The 12,765-nt window shown below is 51.3% G+C and overlaps 2 non-coding genes across 2 annotated transcripts; one reads left to right on the top strand and one right to left on the bottom strand.

The window, feature by feature from the left end:
* The first annotated feature begins 9,222 nt into the window (after positions 1 to 9,222).
* On the top strand, positions 9,223 to 9,295 carry TRNAV-AAC. The gene has a single exon. It is a non-coding gene; the product is annotated as a tRNA-Val (tRNA).
* A 1,387-nt stretch (positions 9,296 to 10,682) lies between these two features.
* TRNAG-UCC lies at positions 10,683 to 10,754 on the bottom strand. Its single transcript has one exon. It is a non-coding gene; the product is annotated as a tRNA-Gly (tRNA).
* Positions 10,755 to 12,765: the final 2,011 nt, after the last annotated feature.

The raw sequence follows: 12,765 nt of genomic DNA, 5'->3' as shown, positions 1-12,765 counted from the left end.
TGGGCCCGGGCTCCTGCGTCACAATGTGCCAGAGCCCCGCCCCAGGAGCTGCCCCGCCCCGGGCTGTGCTAGAGCCCCGCCCCAGGAGCTGCCCCGCCCTGGGCTGTGCCAGAGCCCCGCCCCAGGAGCTGCCCCGCCCTGGCCTGTGCCAGAGCCCCGCCCCCAGGAGCTACCCCGCCCCCGGGCTGTGCCAGAGCCCCGCCCCCAGGAGCTGCCCCATGTTGGGTCTCTGGGATTTGTTCTCCTGCCTCCTTCCCAGCACCCGCCGCTCCCAGCTGCTCCCTTCCTGTGTCTGCAAACACCCCCCGGGCAGGCTGCAGCGCTCGCTGGGGCTGGCTCCAGTGGCTGAAGTTGCCTCCATCTCTGCTCACCTGGGGGTGGGGGAGGGACGAAGAGAGGAGATGGGCCCAGGGTGTGAAAGCAGAATTAGGGGGCAGGGAAAGAAGGACAGTTTGGAAAGGTGGGTTTTTTGCGGGGGAGGGGGTGATCCAGATGGAGTCAGAAGCAGTTGGGCAGCAGAGGCTCAGGGAAATTGAGGGGAACCCCCTGGGTGTCCCAGTGTTGACCAGGGATTGTACAGCACCTAGCGCAATATGGGGTCCCAGAGACGTAACTAGCTATTTTTACACCCAAGCCAAGAATATAAAATTGGCCCTCCGCTGTGACACCCAGCCCCCTTGAAACACCCCCCCCAGTGCCACCCAACCCTGTGGAAACACCCCCCCCAGCACTGCCCGCCCCACAGAAACAAACCCTCCTTCCCCAGCGCCGCCTGCCTGAAACAGCTGTGGGCCGAAAGGGAAGGTTTGGGGGAGGGAGAAGAAACGGCCCCCATAGGGTGACCAGCTCACACCATCACACCCCTCTTCACCCCCTAGCCCCCCACTGGCCTGCTGCATCTCCTGCTAGTCAGTGCCCCACCCACCACTCGCCTCCTTTCACCTCCTCCCTCCCCTGCCAGAAACTCCCGTGCCCGCCCCTAGAGCCCCTGCTGGCTCCCTGCTCACCTCTGTGCCCACCCGCCACTTGTCCACCCGCTCGCCCACCTGCTCCCCACGTGCCCCCTCCCCCTCCCCCCCAAGTGTAAAGCCTCATTCACAGACCCAGGGGTCACTATATCACTGCACCCAGCAGTCACTCAATGCGGTTGTAGATAAATCTCTGCATTACGCATTTTTGTATAACTTGTCTATGACTTTGTATTGAACCTTGGTAATATGTTATATGGGGCCCCTAAGGTAGTGTAATTAAGGTAACAGAAAAATGTCTTTTTGCTAGAAGTAGAATAAGATCTTCCCCCCCTTGGTAATCCGTCGCCCTGTGGAGTGAATGAGGTGGGACTGAGGAAGGCGTGGAAGGCAGCACCTCCGACCAAGGCCAATCAGACTTGGCAAGTGGGCTGGCTAGAGAAGAACCGACACACTGACGGCCTCGGGGGTTAGGAGCAAGCACCTTCCTGTGGGAACCCCCTCTGTGCAGCACTGGGACAACCCCCAGCCCAGAGAAAAGCAGCAAAAAGGACCAACAGACACAGTCCCAGATTTTGAATCTGGGAGATTTGCCCCTCTTCATCCACCGACTCGCCGCTTGCCTCCTCATCCCTCCCCCCCCCCAGTATAAAGCCTCATTCAAAGACCCGGGGGGGGGGGTCGCTATATCACTGCACCCAGCAGTCACTCACTGCAGTACCAAACATTAAACTACTGAAAATGGCACCCCTCCTCCCCCTCCAGCCACTGACTTTTTGGACTGGAAAGCTTTCCCCCAGATCTCCCCTTTAGAAGACATCCCCAGATGGGCTGAGGGATACTGCTGTGACCTCACCTGGCAGCCCCCAAAGAAGGAATTGGGGGGACTGAATGGACAGGGCCCCTCTCTAGCTGAAGCCTGGCAAGGAGGTACGTGGATCCCACCAGAAGTTAAAATGAAAAGTGAGGAGGAGGCTCTGCTGGACCTGGGCAGCTCTAGATACAGCACCAGGCATGTAGGAGGATTTCCACTCCTGAGCCATGGAAGCAGAAATTGACTTTTCCTTTCCAGATTTAGCTAATGTTCAGAAAGGGAATCTAGCGCCTGCCTTCCAGATTTGAACACCTCTGCATTCAGGAGCGCTCGAGCTCAGTTTGGGCAGCTGTTACTTCATTTCTCCCAAATATGCTGATCTACTGTCATTTGCTGTAGAAAAAGTAGGATAAAATTGAGCAAGAAATGCTTCCCAGTGGTTTTTAGGACTGGAATTGCTATTTTCAACAGCCATTGCCTTTTTTCTTCTAGTTTTATTTGTTTAAAAGGAAGACACTGATATTGCACTGGCAAATTCCCCATAGAAACAAAGAATAATAAAGGCACCTCAACTTTTCCTCATTTATGGAGGACAGTCTTACAATATGCATCCAGATCTCCTCCAATCACACAAGCTGAAAATTGTTCCACTTTACTGCAGTTCTATAACCATGCGGGAACCAGTCCTGTCTGTGTTCTGTGCACATCCAAAATTCTTCCTGAATGACCCGCCCTGGGAGCAAGTTACCAGTGACCCAGGGCTGGGACGGAAGGAGGGTGCAGGTGGGGGGGAGCCCAGGGTTGGGATGGCAGGGGGTGAGGGTCAGGAGGGGAGACCCAGGGCTGGGATGGCAGGGGGTGTGGGTGGAGGGGGCAGAGCCCAGGTCTGGGGCGGCAGGGGAGTGTGTGGGGGGGCCCAGGGCTGGGGTGGGGACAGCCAAAGTTTTTTTGCTTAGGGCGGCAAAAAACCTAGAGCCGGACCTGCCTCCACCCACCGTGACGTAGGTAGGAGCGGATCATTATTATCCCTACTTGAAAGAGGGAGAAGCTGAGGCTGAGAAAGGAGAATTTACTTGTATTAGGTCACACAGCCAGTCAGTGGCAGAGTTGGGAATAGGACCCAAGAGCCCTGATTTTCAAACTAACCGTCGGATCTTGAATTTCAGACATTGAATGACCTGAATAAAGTGCTCTCAGATGAGCTCCAGACAAGCAACAGTGCACAGGAATTATTCAGCAAGTATTTGAGGAGAACTGCAGTGTTAGAGAGAATCATGAACTGCTCAGAGACCATTAATGCAGAGAAGCAGCAAAATTCATCAAACATAGAACTGGTTCTGACTTATTTTCTTGGTCTTAAAAGAGACCAACAAGGACCTGAGTCTCCTCCCTGTCAATAACCCCCTGCTCAGCCAATCAGGGTAGAGACTGAGGACGGGAGGCTGAGGGTTCTCACCAGAGGGCCCAAAGGATGGACCAGGTCACTGGTGGGGATCACTGCCTGAGCACTATTTCAGCCCCACATTTTTGGGTGGACCTCCCACAGTGGGAACTGCAGAGCACTCCCCCGCAACACGTGCACGCGCGCGCACAGACACACCCTCTCCTGGTGTTGGGAGGGGAACAGGAGAAAGGACAAAGGAAGCAAGAGACAAAGAAAAAGGAGAGAGGGAGAGATGGAGGAAAAGGTGAAACACAAAGGACAATCCCCAATGTCCCGTGATTCTAAGGGCCAAAATCCTAGGTGCGTAAAAAAATTCTGCCTCCTTAAGCTCGTGTTTTCCATGCCTAGAATTCAACTCTCACCAGATGGATCAGACTGAACAGGTTTCAAACCTCCAGGAGGCTCTTACCTTCTAAACAGGGACGGCTGTTTTCTAGTAAAATCACTAAAAGGGAAGGAGAAAACTCGAAAGAGGTTCCTCCTGGCGCTCACGTCCGTGAACCCGAATACTCTCTCAGTCCTCAAAGAGAGACCTGGAGAAGGAGACTTGCTGCAGCAAAGCCACAGGGGTCTCTGAGGTTTCCTTGGCCCCTCGCCCCTGTCCTGCCTGGCTGATGTCAGCATCTCTCTGTGAGGTCACCACCTCCCCACCACCTTGGACCAATAGGCTGAGGTCCTGCCAAAGGCCTTTGTGATGTCACTGCCGCACCCCTCCCTCGCTGTGCCAATGTCCTGCCCCTGGCCAGGCACTTTGCAGGTTTGAGCTACTCCCTGTGGCTCACCCCACTCAAGGAGCGTTCGTTCTAGGCAGCAAGCCGGCTAGACAGGGAAACATCAGATGCTGCTCCCAATGCTACACTCGGTTTTTCAGAAATGAGTCGACTTTATGGCCAGAAGAGACCATTAGAGCATCTAATCTGACCCCCTGCATATGGATCCATGAACAGCAAAACCTCCCTGTGTCTCTTGTCTGAGCCAGGGCATTCAATTGTATTGACACCTTCTCTCCTGCAATGGCAACGGTCAGACAGAGGGGACGTGGCCACCTTCAGCCCTGGCAGTGAGATATTCACTCTCCTCTTTCTTCAGGCTGATGTTGTTATTCCATAAAGCATGAACCAAGGAATAAAAAGCTGAGTTTACTCCAGGTGAGGAAAGAAAGGAGCCACCATCTCCCCAAAAAATCTCAGTGCCCCAGAGAAAAGCTGCCCCTGTTATTGGAACTAATGATGTGCTGGAGATATGTTGGGAAAAGGGACTGTCTGAATTGCCAAGGCAGGAAATGAACAATCTATAGCAACATCATTAACCACAGACACACTCTAGCCATGCTCCAGCCAATGGGGAAATGGGCAGGAATTCATAACGTCAACTATAAAAATGATACACATCTAGAAATAGCATAATTATAATCAGCCAATCAGAACCTCTCCATAGACCCCTTACGCGACAACCTTTCTACAATATTGGCTACAAATAGAACAGTGGTCGCAACGGTGATCTATACAGTTACAGATTATGTCAATAACGTCACAGGAGGTGACACGGCATCAGTGAGACTGATACTGGAATACTGCCTCCAGTTTTGGTGTCCTCATTTGAAAAAGATGTTGTGAAATTGGAGCTGGGGCAGCAAAGAGCCACCAAATGTTCTGAGGGTTGGAGAAAAATGCCTTCTAGTGAGCTATTGAACGAGCTCAACCTGTTTAGCTGATCAAAAGAAGATTGAAAGGTGACTTCATTGAAGTGTTGAAGTGCCTTAATGGAGAGAAAGGATTGGGTATTAAAGGGCCCTTGAATGGAGCAGAGAAAGGCATAACAAGACCCAATGGCTGGAAGGTGAAAAGAGACAAATTCATATTACAAATAAGGCACAAATATTCAACAGCGAGGATGATTCACCACAGAAACAAGCTACAAAGGAAAGTGGTGGATTCTCCATCTCTTGATGTCATTTCATGAAGACTAGATGCCTTTCTGGAATGTGTTTGCCCCAAAAGTAGCTATGGTGTCCTACAGGAGGCCTGTGATATGCAGGGGGTCAGATTAGATGCTCTAATGGTCTCTTCTGGCCATAAAGTCGACTAATTTCTGAAAAACTGAGTGTAGCATTGGGAGCAGCGTCTGATGTTTCCCTGTCTAGACGGCTTGCTGCCTAGAACGAACGCTCCTTGAGTGGGGTGATCCACAGGGAGTAGCTCAAACCTCCAAAGTGCCTGGCCAGGGGCAGGACATTGGCACAGCAAGGGAGGGGTGTGGCAGTGACATCACAAAGGCCTTTTGCAGGACCTCAGCCTATTGGTCCAAGGTGGTGGGGAGGTGGTGACCTCACAGAGAGATGCTGACATCAGCCAGGCAGGACAGGGGCCAGGGGCACCTCAGAGACCCCTGTGGCTTTGCTTCAGCAAGTCTCCGTCTCCAGGTCTCTCTTTGAGGACTGAGAGAGTATTCGGGTTCACGGACGTGAGCGCCAGGAGGAACCTCTTTCGAGTTTTCTCCTTCCCTTTTAGTGATTTTACTAGAAAACAGCCGTCCCTGTTTAGAAGGTAAGAGCCTCCTCGAGGACTGAAACCTGTTCAGTCTGATCCATCTGGTGACAGGTCACTTCTCTTCTCTATACCTCAGGCTCCTCCCCATCTGCCCAATGGGAACAGGGACAATTCTCGAACTCTGGGCACTCGTGAGCCTGAGTGAGATAAGGGGCGTTAAAGCCCTCTGTGAAGGAGAAAGGGGAGTTTCATGGTGTTTAGCACCAAGGAATTCTAAAGTTTGCTAAAATGTCTAGTCTGTGGAAACAAGAAATGGTCAGGGCCAAACTTTTTAACCACTGCCTTTTCTAAATCCCGTTCAGGGATTTGAGTCTCTGTCTTTTAGGTACCTGGGGTTCTTTGCCAGCAGGAGAGAAGAGGTTCCTGCCTCCATTTTTGTGGCCTTAACAAACCAGGTGTTGTGCCCCAGTTCTTGTCTGAGATCCCTGAAAAAGAACATCTTCCCATCCATGAACAAGACAGGACCTATCTTTCAAAGGGGAACAAAGAGACCCCCTGGGACTTGCAGACTAGCCAGCCTCACTTCCATAGCTGGAGAGATACTGGAATATATTCTTAAACAATCAGTTTGTCAGCAGCACCTACAGGATAATTTGGTTCTTAGGACGAGTGAGCATGGATTTGTCAAGAACAAATCATCCCAAACCCAGCCTCTTTCCTTCTTTGGCAGGGTTACAGGCCTAGTGGAGGTGGGTAAACAGTAGATGGGATCTATCTCAGGGTTACTAAGGCTTTTGACACAGTCCCGCAGGACATTCTCACAAGCAAACGAGGGAAGTGCAGTCTAGATGCAATCAGTGTCATGTGGGTGCAGAGCTGGTTGAAAGCCCAGACTCCAAGGGCCCTTCTCCAGGTTTGGCTGCCCAACGGAGAGGGGGCAGCTAGTGGGTCCGGCAGGGATCAGTCCGGGGTCCGGTACTATTCAATAGTTTCATTAATGATTTGGAAAATGGAGTGGAGATCATGCTTCTGAAATGTGCAAATGACACCAAGCACTTTGGAGCACAGGACTGGAATTCAAAACGCCCGTAACAAATTGGAGACTTGGTCTTCTTGAGCCAAACCCCATGGCTGGGCCCTTCTCTCTAGACTGGGCTGAAGTGAAACCCCAGAGCCAAACACTCCTCCTCCTGGGCAGTGCGCTCCGACCTTGAATGGTCAGATGCTGCTTAGCGCTGTCAGAGCAGCTTTGGCTGGGGGATTCTCCCAGCACTTTCCAATAGCGGGAAGGTACGAAATCCCCACTTCCCTGCTGGGGACGGAGCCCTAGAGGGGGGAGCAACTTGCCCAAAGTCCCACCGGAAAAGGAAAACAACCAGCAGTGGAACCAATAGGGGTGTCAGGATCTTGGAGGCGCTGTCACCCCCACACTAGGGCGGTGTTATGCACCCCCTGCGGCTGGCCGGGTTTCTCCGTCTCTTGGCAATAAGACAGCCTAGAACCCCAACCAGGGTTATTCTATCTGCTACCCAAGATCCATAAACCTGGAAATCCTGGATGCCCCATCATCTCAGGCATTGGCACCCTGACAGCAGGATTGTCTGGCTGTGTAGACGCTCCATCATCATTCCACACAAAGATGGACTACAAGCCGTCAGGAACAGTATCCCCGATAATGTCACAGCTGAACTTTGTGACTTTGTCCTCACCCATAACTATTTCACATTTGGGGACAATGTGTACCTTCAAGTCAGCGGCACTGCTATGGGTACTCACATGACCCCACAGTGTGCCAACATTTTTATGGCTGACTTAGAACAACGCTTCCTCAGCTCTCGTCCCCTAATGCCCCTACTCTACTTGTGCTACACTGATGACATCTTCATCATCTGGTCCCATGGAAAAGAAAACCCTTGAGGAATTCCACCATGATTTCAACAATTTCCATCCCACCTACAACCTCTGCCTGGACCAATCCACACAAGAGATCCACTTCCTGGACACTACTGTGCTAATAAGTGATGGTCACATAAACACCACCCTATACCGGAAACATACTGAACGCTATACTTACCTACATGTCTCCAGCTTTCACCCAGACCACATCACACAATCCATTGTCTACAGCCAAGCTCTAAGATACAACCGCATTTGCTCCAACCCCTCAGACAGAGACAAACACCTACAAGATCTCTATCAAGCATTCTTACAACTACAGTACCCACCTGCTGAAGTGAAGAAGCAGATTGACAGAGCCAGAAGAGTACCCAGAAGTCACCTACTACAGGACAGGCCCAACAAAGAAAGTAACAGAACCCCACTAGCCATCACCTTCAGCCCCCAACTAAAACCTCTCCAGTGCATCATCAAGGATCTACAACCCATCCTGAAGGACAATCCCTCACTCTCACAGATCTTGGGAGACAGGTCAGTCCTTGCTTACTGACAGCCACTCAACCTGAAGCAAATACTTATCAGCAACCACACAACAAAAACACTAACCCAGGAACCTATCCTTGCAACAAAGCCCATTGCCAACTCTCTCCCCATATCTGTTCAGGGGACACCATCATAGGACCTAATCACATCAGCCATGCCATCAGGGGCTCATTCACCTGCACATCTACCAATGTGATATGTGCCATCATGTACCAGCAATGCCTCTCTGCCATGTACATTGGCCAAACCAGAGAGTCTCTACATAAAAGAATAAATGGACACAAATCAGACATCAAGAATTATAACATTCAAACACAGCCAGAGAACACTTCAATCTCCCTGGTCACTCGATTACAGACCTAAAAGTCGTAATATTACAACAAAAAACCTTCAACAACAGACTCCCACGAGAGATGCTGAATTGGAATTAATTTGCAAACTGGACACCATTAAATTAGGCTTGAATAAAGACTGGGAGTGGGTGGGTCATTACACAAAGTAAAACTATTTCCCCATGTTTATTCGTCCCCCTACTGTTACTCACACCTTCTTGTCAACTGTGGGAAATGGGCCATCCTGATTATCACTACAGGTTTTTTTCTCCTGCTGATAATAGCTCACCTTAACTGCTCACTCTCATTATAGTGTGGATGGCAACACCCATTTTTCAATGTTCTCTGTGTATATATATATCTTCCTGCTGTATTTTCCACTGTATGCATCTGATTAAGTGGATTTTAGCCCACGAAAACTTATGCTCAAATAAGTTTGTTAGTCTCTAAGGTGCCACAAGTACTCCTCATTATTTTTGCAGATAAATTCATGGAGGTGAAGTCCATTAATGGCTATTAGGCAGCCTGGGTAAGGAATGGTATCCCTAGCCTCTGTTTGTCAGAGGGTGGAGCTGGATGGCAGGAGAGAGATCACTTGATCATTGCCTGTTAGGTTCAGTCCCTCTGGGGCACCTGGCATTGGCCACTGTTGGCAGATAGGATATGGGGTTGGATGGACCTTTGGTCTGGCCATTCTTCTTTTCTTATGAAGGGAAGGGCAGAACCCTGCAACAGAGTTTCTGTAGTGTAGTGGTTATCACGTTTGCCTAACACGCAAAAGGTCCCTGGTTCAAAACCAGGCAGAAACATGATGGCTTAATTTTTCCCAACTCCTAGTGGCCTGTCCCTGCTGTTGTAGGAGCAGCAGTGATTTCTATGCTCAATAGGTCTGTTATACTTTCCCCATTCCCATTTTTGTCTCCTCTCCCTCTCTGAATGCCTGTGAAGTGGCTTCCCCCCTCCCCCTCCTGCAATGCTTGTGGGATGAAGGGGCTGGTTGAACAGCTGGAAGATCATAAAAGCTCCTAGATAGACAAGGTGTCTGGGACTCTCATTAGGCAGCGATCACACACCCAGAGCATGGACACTGCCCAAGGTGGAGTGTGACCCACCAGATGCAGCCAAGTCATCTCTAGTCGCAGGCCATGAGGAGCAGGTCCTTAAAAGGGGAAGGGACCCTGTGCTCAGGAGTCACTCACAAGCTTGTACCTCCAGTGAATGCCCTTCGCCCGGACCGCCTGGCCAGTGGTTCGCTGCATTGCAGTTCATTGTGTCTCAGGAAGACTTACCTTCATCGCACCATCCATCGCGGCGCTGTGGGACACGTACCTTGCAGAATCCTGTGCCTGCCTCTTGTCTTCCCAGGGATGGCTACTTGCAGCCCAGGAGAAGAAGGATGGTTCTGGTGAAAGGACGACAAGCAAAGCACTGGGAGGAAATTTGGGTGTGGGCTCTGTGCTGGGGGTGGGGGTGGGGTGCAGGAGGGGTGGTGCAGCTCCCAAAGTGACCGGTACACACAACCCTCTGGCAGCAGCTCCTAGATGAGTGGGGCCAGGGGATCTCCATGTGCTGCTGTCTGCAGGCGCTGCCCCCAGAGCTTCCATTGGCTACAGTTCCTGGCCAATGGGAGCTGCAGAGTTGGTGCTCGGGGCAGGGGCAGCACGTGGAGACACTCCCCCCACCCCAGGGGATGCTGGGACATGCCAGCCACTTCTGGGAGCGGCACAGAGGGGCGGATGTAGAGTGGGCAGGGAGCCACCTTAGTGCTGCTGGCACATCTCTGCACACCCGTTGTGGGGGGAGGGGAGCAGAGGGCCTCCATGTGCTGCCTGGGGTAGGGGCAGTGCACAGAGCTGCCGCCCCTCCCGGGTCTATTCCAGGAGTGGGTGGGTGGGGTCTTTTGGCCTGCAAGGTGCAGCAGGTCAGACTAGATGATCACACTGGTCCCTTCTGACCTTAAAGGCTCTGAGTCTAAAAGGGAGAGGGAAGTAAAGGAATTTAAAAAAAAAATAAACCAAGCATTGTAATACCAGGATGACTCCAACTGCTCATTATATAGTCCCACCCCTTTCTTCCTCCACTGAGTGTTTAATGACCTGTTGGGATTTGGGACACTGATTCTCTCATTCCATTGATAAACTGATACAACATGACTGAAATTAAACCAATTCCCACTGGAGGAATCATCATAACCATTGCATTGGCTGGGAATTGAACCCAGGTCAACTGCTTGGAAGGCAGCTATGCTCACCACTATACCACCAATGCATCTGGTGAAAATCTCTGATTTTTCACACTTGGTGATTGGTCACCTTACTTCTCAGCATGAGGCAAATGTCTCTGTGGTCTCTGCCATTCATCGTGGGGAGTTTCCCCACTGATAACAGTTCTTGCTGGGTTGGGGATGGGAGACAGAAGAGGCGTTTATTCTGTTTCATTCCTCTCCATTTTCTGTTCCTCCCCTTCCCTTCCAGGGTCCTCCCTTCCATTTCAGACTGTGCAGTGACACCCTCCCTGCACCCAGGACTCTCGAGCCTCTGGAGCAGCATGATCCCATGAGATCCTCAGTGACCAAGGGTCTTTTCCAACTTCCAGGAGACCCAGCTTGAATCTAAAGGAAGCTCTGTTCCTTCCTGGGGATCCTCTCTCCCTTCATGGAGATCAAGAGCATGAAGCCTCTCTGCCTTGCCTCCTGGTCTGAATTAATGTCCCATTTCCCACTATGTGCTCGAAAGAAACAAATGTTTCTAACCCAGGTGAGCGGCGTTAATTCAGCTGGAATCCTTCACCCACATTCCTTAGGAGATACAGACTCTCTGTGACACAGACTGACTGGGGTTCATCTCTGCATGTCCCCAGTGGGGAAGGAAAGACACTGAGGGCGAAGGAAGAAGATGGACAGAAGGAGTCAAATGGGGCTAGACCAGAATAGGACATTTTCTGCCTGTTAAAATGTACTAGACTCTAATTGCTTAAAACAAAACAAAAACCCACCAGCTTCTGTTTGAACCATCAGCTTTTCACAGAGCAGCCAAAGTGGTGAAGCACAGACACACATAACCACCTACAGCCCAAGTTTGTCTAAGAAGCACCTATAGTGGCTCATGCAGGGGGAAATACAGCTGTGGGTGTGAGTTCAGGCCTCACCCAGAGTGTTGGTTTTCATTACCCACGGAGCTTCCCCCACTTGCTTTGCCCAATTCACATGGAAAGTGCCTTAGGAGGGTGATGAGAGTAAATTCTAAACTCTGAAATGCGGAGGTTGGCCCAGAGATTGGGATAAGGGGTTTGAAGAGAAAAAGCTCTAAGAGTATAAAACCAGACAGTATCCAGGGGCAGGTACGGTACAATGCCTCAACAGGGAGCCATTCGGGGGAGGGGGTTTCACTCCCTCTGTTCAATGTCCTGAGAGGTATTTGAAGATGAAGATAACGCCATGGCTAACAGGTGACTGGCATGTCCTGGGTTAAAGAAAGGGACCTGGGTTAATAGTCTGAAGATTTGCGTTACCGTCACTGTCTGACCCCCCTTCAGTGCAGAGCAGGTGTGTACGTTGCTGGGTGGAACGCAGAGACTCCTGGAGAGCAGGGGCAGCTGTTTCCATGGCAGAGAGCCTGGCACTTAGGAGACTTTCTACACTTGCTGTTTTGAAGCAATTCAGTAAAATAACAGTGGAGCTACAATGTCTGGTCCAAAATTTCAGCTGCCCCTGGTGCAAAAACGCTATTTTAGGATCTACATCGGAGGCTCCTGGCACTAGGACACCTGACCAGAGATCTCAGTGGGGGCGTAACAGCTGCTGACTCTGAGGGTCCCGGGCTAAATCCACTTGCAGGGGGAAGTGTTTTGATTTATTTGATGGATAATGAGCACCAGCTACCAGGGGAGAAGCCCTGAGAGTCGCTGCCACTCCAGCTGCTGCTAGGGCAGGGGGGAGCCCCAGGGGGCCAGCTGCTGCTCTGGCCACCCCAGAAGTGCTGCCAGAGGCCACCAGGCTGTGGCTGCTCCTGCTGCCCTCGGGACCACTGGTCAAGTGGTCCCCAGGGCCAGCCGCATTGACCGCTGCTTGGGCGGTCCCTGGAGCCAGTTGATTGAGTGGCCCTGGAGTCAGCCACTGTGCCCACTGCAGAAGTCACGGAGGTTGCAGGAAATCACAGAATCCGTCACTTCCACCACCTCCGTGATAGACATGGAGACAAACCCTTCCCTGCTGTGACTGCAGTTCCTGGAAGGAAAGAGAAGAACAGAAAGTGACGAGAGAAGAAAAAAGAGAGATTCC

This window comes from Mauremys reevesii, linkage group 14 (genome assembly GCF_016161935.1).
Source record: "Mauremys reevesii isolate NIE-2019 linkage group 14, ASM1616193v1, whole genome shotgun sequence".
Taxonomy (NCBI): domain Eukaryota; kingdom Metazoa; phylum Chordata; order Testudines; family Geoemydidae; genus Mauremys; species Mauremys reevesii.
This window is presented reverse-complemented; position numbering and strand designations above follow the sequence as displayed.